Source organism: Myotis davidii, unplaced genomic scaffold, assembly GCF_000327345.1.
Source record: "Myotis davidii unplaced genomic scaffold, ASM32734v1 scaffold276, whole genome shotgun sequence".
NCBI lineage: Eukaryota > Metazoa > Chordata > Mammalia > Chiroptera > Vespertilionidae > Myotis > Myotis davidii.
In genome coordinates, this window is record NW_006287906.1 from 217,926 (window position 1) to 225,780 (window position 7,855).

At 42.8% G+C, this 7,855-nt stretch overlaps 1 pseudogene; it reads left to right on the forward strand.

The window, feature by feature from the left end:
- Positions 1-1,613: 1,613 nt before the first annotated feature.
- Positions 1,614-2,013, forward strand: LOC102773802 (annotated as a pseudogene).
- Positions 2,014-7,855: the final 5,842 nt, after the last annotated feature.

Sequence of the window (7,855 nt, forward strand, 5' to 3'; positions counted from 1 at the left end):
GAGAACCAAGATGGCAGCATAGGTAAATGCCTGTATTTGCTGCCTTCCACAACCACATCAAAAGTACAACTAAAATAAGAACAACTATCATTCAGAACCACTGGAAAGCTGGCTGAATGGAAGTACTCAACTAGAGAAGAAAGCACCCTGACACTGATAGGAGGTGCGGAGTGTGGAACGGGCTGGTCCGGCACCCGGGTGTGCAGCTTTAATCGGGAAGGAGATCACCTCTGCAGGGGCTGCCTGGAGAAGCAAGGGATCCCAGCCCCACACCAGACCCCCAGCCCAGGTTTCCAGAGCTGGGGAAAGAAGTCCCTATGGGCAGCAAGAACTGAGGACTATAAAAACAAGGGTGGATTGGGGCTGAATGACACACAGGCTGCTGGAGACCGAACTGTCCACTTAAAAGGCCAGCACCATGAACTGAATTTACAAGCTCCCACTTCCTCTGAGCTCTGGTGCTGGGCGACCTAGACACATACAGGGAGAAACTGGACTGTTTGGCACTGGGGCAGGAACTTGGGGCAGCTTTCTTCCTGACGAAGGTGCTTGCAGCCGCCATTGTTCCTGTGCTGGGACATCCCCGGAGCAAAGCTGACTGGCAGCCATTTCTGTTTGCTTGACCCTGGTGATTCCCTGAGATCCTGGCCCCACACAATTTATAAGCCCACTCAAGCTGTGCACAGCGGATTTTGCATATGAATAGTCTTTCCTTTCTCAGGAAAAATTTGTTTTACAAATCTGTCAATCAAGCTGCAGCTGGATCAGGGAACCCCAAACCTATCAATAAAAGGCCCAAGACCCGGCACCAGCACCAGCCTGCCTTGCTTCAGAACTGGGCCTTGTCTGGGCACTTCCACATCCTATACAAAGAGGAGGAATCTGCAGATCCCTCTATAGCTCCTGCTTGCTGGCCTCAGGCAGTGGCTGACTTTGCACCTCCCTGGAGACCCAAGAGCCAGTGTACTCAACAGTCAGTGCGAGACCATACCAGATTACAACTCTTCACATCCATAAATGACACACTTAAAGGACAGACTCAATGAGCACCAAAGCCCCACTAACGCAAGTACTGCTCCATAAAGGTGTCTCCTGCACACTAGCTCTCCCACTGTAGTCACAGCTGGTCCCCACAGCCAATTGACCTGGAGGTCAATTCCTCCCAGTGACACCAACAGCAATCAAGGCTCAACTACAACAGAACTGTGCACACAGCCCATAAAGGGATGTCTACTTTTCACCACTCTCATTCAGTATACAACTGGAAGTCCTAGCTACAGCAATCAGACAAGAAGAAATTAAAGGTATCAAAATTGGAAAGGAGGAAGTAAAACTGTCTCTCTTTACAGATAATATGATATTGAACATAAAAGACCCCCAAATTATCAGATCTAATAAGTGAATTTGGAAAAATACCATGATACAAAATTAATAGTCAGAAATTGGTGGCATTTTTATACACCAATAATGAACTCTGAGAAAGAGAAATTAAGAAAATAATCTCATTTAATATTGCAACAACAGGAGACAAGGCAAAGCCAAGCAATCACCAGGTCCGCTCTCAGTCCATGCAGTCCATTGCGCTGCCCACCCACCCCACCCTCTGCCCACTTCCACCACCATGGGAGTGCAGGTGGAAACCATCTCCCCGGAAACAGAGATGGGCGCACCTTCCCCAGGTGTGGCCAGACCTGTGTGGTGCACTACACAGGGATGCTTGAAGATGGAAAGAAATTTGATTCCTCCCAGGACAGAAACAAGCCCTTTAAGTTTATGCGAGGCAATCAGGAGGTGATCCAAGGCTGGGAAGAAGAGGTTTCCCAGATAAGTGTGGGTCAGAGAGCCAAACTGACTATCTCCCCAAACTATACCTACGGTGCCACTGTGCACCAGGCATCATCCCACCAAATGCCACTCTCATCTTAGATATGGAACTTCTAAAACTAGAATGACAGGAATGGCCCACTCCCTGAGCTTCCTGTGCTTGGATGTGCCATGGAGGGATCTGGTGCCCCCGAGGTGCACACGCGAATCCATGCGTAGCTTTTCCTGATGTTCTACTACACTTTGTATAAATATCTGCCCCAACTGAATGTGTTCTATTACCCAACTTTGCTCTTCCCCTTTCTCTTCCTATGTATGTTGACCTGAACTACATGCCATTAGCTTCAAGTTACTCTTTTTATTTTGTTTTTGTTTTGGGGTTGAGATTCAGTTTCAGTCTTTTGGATCTAGGTTTCCAATTACACATTAGTCAAGTATTATTAACAGCACAAGTAATGGGTTAACTTTAGATTCCTCCCAGGACAGAAACAAGCCCTTTAAGTTTATGCGAGGCAATCAGGAGGTGATCCAAGGCTGGGAAGAAGAGGTTTCCCAGATAAGTGTGGGTCAGAGAGCCAAACTGACTATCTCCCCAAACTATACCTACGGTGCCACTGTGCACCAGGCATCATCCCACCAAATGCCACTCTCATCTTAGATATGGAACTTCTAAAACTAGAATGACAGGAATGGCCCACTCCCTGAGCTTCCTGTGCTTGGATGTGCCATGGAGGGATCTGGCGCCCCCGAGGTGCACACGCGAATCCATGCGTAGCTTTTCCTGATGTTCTACTACACTTTGTATAAATATCTGCCCCAACTGAATGTGTTCTATTACCCAACTTTGCTCTTCCCCTTTCTCTTCCTATGTATGTTGACCTGAACTACATGCCATTAGCTTCAAGTTACTCTTTTTATTTTGTTTTTGTTTTGGGGTTGAGATTCAGTTTCAGTCTTTTGGATCTAGGTTTCCAATTACACATTAGTCAAGTATTATTAACAGCACAAGTAATGGGTTAACTTTAGACTAGGAATTGGTTTGTGGGGGATGCAAGAATCTTTTATTTGGGGGAGGGGGTTGTGAAATATTTATTCTATATTAAACATTCTTGCTGCTGTGCTGCAAAGCCATAGCAGACTTAAGGCTTAAGGCACTGTTGAGGGCCCAACTATCCAAGTTGAGAGATGTCTTTAGGTTCAATTAAGAGCCCTGCCCAAAACTGAAGTGGGGAGGGGAGAGCACAGGCCTCCACTGCCCCATCCCACTCTCCCCTTAAACCCGCTGCCTTTTAAAAGCAAACTGTTTTCACTGCGATGTTGGACACTTCAGGTATCTGTTCCCGGGCCAGCAGGGACCTCTGAAGCCTTCTTCAGGGCCTAATCCCCGCCCCCCAATACCCCGCCCCATTTTTTTTTCTAATAGATATTCAGGACTTTTATAATGTCATAGTTCCCCAGGCTCCGCTCCCTAAATTTAAGAACTTTCATAGGAAGTTTAAATTGAAGGTGCTGTTTGTAGACACTTAAAACCCAATGAAAGCCCAGCCATCATGACAAATCCTTGAGTGTTGTCTTAAGAAAATGATGCTGGTCATCACAGCTTCAGCATCTCCTGTTTTTTGATGCTCACCTCCCCCTGCTAAGCTCAAAGTTTCCTGGCTTTTTCTTCCCTCCTCTCACTCCTTTGCTGTCCTCTGTAGTGATTTGGTGAGAGAAATTATTGCTGCCCATCCCCCACCCACCTCCCCTGCACTACATATGAATGAGTTTCAAGTTTTATTATTGTAATAAAAGTGCTTTACACTGGCTTTTCTCAAAAAAAAAATTGCAACAACAAAAAATAAGGTTCCTAGGAATAAATTTAACCAAGGAGGTAAATGACCTTTACTTGGAAAATTATAGGGCCTGGAAAAAAGAAACTGAGGAAGTATATACCATGTACATGTATTGGAAGAATTAACATCATTAAAATGTCTATACTACCAAAAGCAATCTATAGATTACTATTAAAAAGCAATGAAATAGTTCACAGATCTAGAGCAAACATGCTAGAAGTCTATATGCAACCACAAAAGACAAGAGCCTTAGCAATCTTGAGAAAAAAAGTTGGAGGTTTAAACTACCTGATATTAAACTACACTACAAGGTCATATAATCAAAACAGCCTGGTATTAGCACAAGAACAGGTATATTGATCAATGGATCAGAATAGAGAACACAGAAATAAACCAATGCCTCTATGGTCAATTACTATTTGACAAAGGAGGCAAGAATATACAATGAGATAAATGATGTTGGGAAAATTGGAAGGATAGAGCAAAGTAATGAAACTAGACCACAACATGCACCATACCCAAGAATAAACTCAAAATGGATTAGACTTAAATGTTATTTGCAAAACCATAAATACCTTAGGGCGGCACTAAATTTCAGACATTTTTTTTCTTTTAAATATATATTTTATTGATTTCAGAGAGGAATGGAGAGGGAGAGAGAGATAGAAATATCAATGATGAGAGGGAGTCATTGATGGCAGCATCCTGCACTGGGGATCAGGCCTGCAACCCAAGCATGTTCCCCCCTGACCTGGAATTCAACCCTGACTTCCTGGTTCATAGGTCGACACTCAACCATTGAGCCACGCCACCTGGGCCAGACATTTCTTGTAGCAATATTTTTTGCCCATATGTCTCCTAAGGCAAGAAAAACAAAGGAAAAAATAAACAAATGGGACTTCATCAAACTAAAAAGCTTTTGCACAGCAAAAGAAACCATCAATAAAATGATAAAAGAACCCACTGAATATGAGAACATATTTGCCAATAAAGAACTTACACAACTCAACACCAAGACAAACAACTAAATTTTAAAAAGGCACAGGACCGTATCACCTCTCATCTATCATAATGCCTATCATCACTAAATCAACAAACAGGTGCTGGTGAGGATGGAGAAAAGGAAACCCTATTGCACTGTTGGTGGGAATTCAGACTGGTACAGCCACTGTGGAAAACAGCAATTTTCTCCAAAAATTAAAAATGTAACTGCCTTTTGATACAGCAATCCCACTTCTGAAAATATATCTGAAGAAACTGAAACATTAGTTAGAAAAAACATATGCATCCCTATATTCATTACAGCATTATTTATAACTAGAGGCTCGATGCAAGATTTGTGGAAGAGTAGGCCTTCACAGCCCCAGCTTCGTCTGGAAGGTCATCTAGACAGTCGTTCCGCTGTTCAGCAGTTTGGTCGATTTGCATATTACACTTTTATTATTATAGATGCCTGTGGGATCGGCCAAAACCGGCTCTCCGACATCCCCCAAGGGGTCCTGGATTGAGAGAGGGCGCAGGCCAGGCCGAGGGACCCCACCAATGCATGATCGGGGTCGGGGAGAGACTCAGGAGGTTGGCCAGTTGGGGAGGGACTGCAGGAAAGCTCCAGGGCATGTCTGGCCGGTCTCGCTCAGTCCCGATCAGCCGGACCCCAGCAGCAAGCTAACCTACTGGTCGGAGCGTCTGTCCCCTACTGGTCAGTGCATGTCATAGCAAACAGTTGAGCGGCCTTAGTATATCATTAGCATATTACACTTTGATCAGTTGAACAGTCTACCAGTCACTGGACACTTAGCATACTAGGCTTTTATTATACAGACAGTCCTCAAGTTACATCGGACTTGACGTATGTCATTTCCTGATTACGTCACCATCTCCTATTTATCAAAAAATAAAGTTCCGTCATTTCAACGTATGTACATATGTGCTTTATGTTTTTTATTATTTACCACAAGTAAAGGTCAGGAATTGTTATCTTTCTTTTAAATTTTTTTTACTGTTTCACTTCATTACTGCTGGGTATGTGCTCCATGTGAGTGACATAGGTGCTTATGTAGGTGGGTTCCAACTTATGGTGAAAATCGCATTACATCGCACCATAGAAATGAATCTCTGACATAACCTGAGGACCTACTGTGTAGGATAGCCAAGATCTGGAAACAACCCAAGTGCCCATTGATAGATGGGTGGGTAAAAAAAGCTATTGTATATTTACACAATGGAATACTACTGGGCTGTAAAAAAGAAGGAAACCTTACCTTTTGCAACAGCATGGATGAATCTGGAGATTATTATGCTAAGTGAAATAAGCCAGTCAGAGAAAGACAAATACCACATGATCTTACTTATATGTGGAACCTAATGAACAAAATTAACTGACAAACAAAATAAAAACAGGCATAGACAGGGAACAGACTGACAGCTGTCAGAGGAGTGTAGGGGCTTATTGTGGGGCTGGATGAGAGAAGGTGAAAGGATTAAGAAAAAAATATAGGACAGAACTGAGAGACAGAACTTAGAAGACAGAAATCAGAAGACAGAACCTACACAGAACCTAGAGACAGAAGAACTTCGCAGGAGAGAACATGGCAAAAGGTCCTGGACAGAACCTGGCTACAGAACTTGGCTGGAGAACCTAGACAGAACCTGGCTGAAGAACCCGGCGGTGGGTGCCTGGTGACACTGTAAGGTGCTGGCATAGACTTAGTCTCGCTGGGAACTATGTGACCGTGTCTTTATATTTATTTATTGTTTTTAATATATTCTTTCTGATTTCAGGGAGGAAGAGAGAGGGAGAGAGAGAGAGATAGAAACATCAATGATGAGAATTACTGAACAGTTCCTCCTGCACACCCCACACTGGGGATGGAGCCCACAACCCGGGCATGTGCCCTGATGGGTTTCGAACCCTGACCTCCTGGTTCATAGGTCGATGTTCAGCCACTGAGCCATGCCAGCCGGGCTCATTTGGGTTTCTTTTGCTTTTCTGTAAGCATAAAAAGCACTTGGATGACTACATTTTAATACAAATAAAATTTGCCTGTGATCACAAAAAAAAAATATACATAGGTATATAAAACACATAGACACTTAAAACAATGTGGTCATAGCCAGACGGAAAGGGGGATGGGATTAGGTGGAGGAGAACAAAGGGTAGATACATGGGGATGGAAAGAAACTTTGCTTTGGGCAATGGGTACCTGAGGCAGTATATTGATGATGTTTTATTGCAGCGGTTCTCAACCTGTGGGTCGCGACCCCTTTGGAGGTCGAACGACCCTTTCACAGGGGTCGCCTAAATACATCCTGCATATCAGATATTTACATTACGATTTATAGCAGTATGATTCATAACAGTAGCAAAATTACAGTTACAAAGTAGCAACAAAAATAATTTTATGGTTGGGAGTCACCACAACATGAGGAACTGTATTAAAGGGTCGTGGCATTAGGAAGGTTGAGAACCACTGTTTTATTGAGTCGCACACTCGAAACATGTTATGATTTTGTGAACCAATGTCACCTCAATAATTCAATTGAAAAACAAAAACAAAACAAAACTGAACTCACATATTAATCAAGAGAGTTTACCTGCTTCCCCCTTGATCATCTTACAATTCACCCATATATCCAACTGCCATAGTTATAGTACTCTGTCATTTATATATACTGTCTGTTAAAACCAGGCATGATTCTCCCATTAGAAAGGCAAATACTACTTTTGGTTTATAACTTGTTTAAACTATAGAAGTTAATCATGGTGTCCCATTAATGGGGAAAAAAGTATTTATATTTTCACCATGCTCAAATAATATAGGAAACACCAAAATTACAAACAAATCCAGTAAGTTGCTAGAGTTAAATTCAAACTACAGTTGTTAACTGTCAACAGATAATAGTGATGAAAATGCAGTAAAATTTGAATACTTCAAAATAAGTGTTCTCAAAAAAAGAGTTACAAGGTTTAAAAAAGTAATAGGTTCAGAGTCAATATTCTGGAGGCTTTATTCATTGTTTTAAGATGATTTAGAATTTTTTTCCTTTTACTGTCAAAGCAAATCCTATCTAATAATCCTATCTAATAAAGAGGCAATATGCAAATTGACCATCACTCCAACACACAAGATGGCCAGCAGGGGAGGGCAGTTGTGGGCGATCAGGCCAGCAGGGGAGGGCAGTTGGGGGGGACCAGT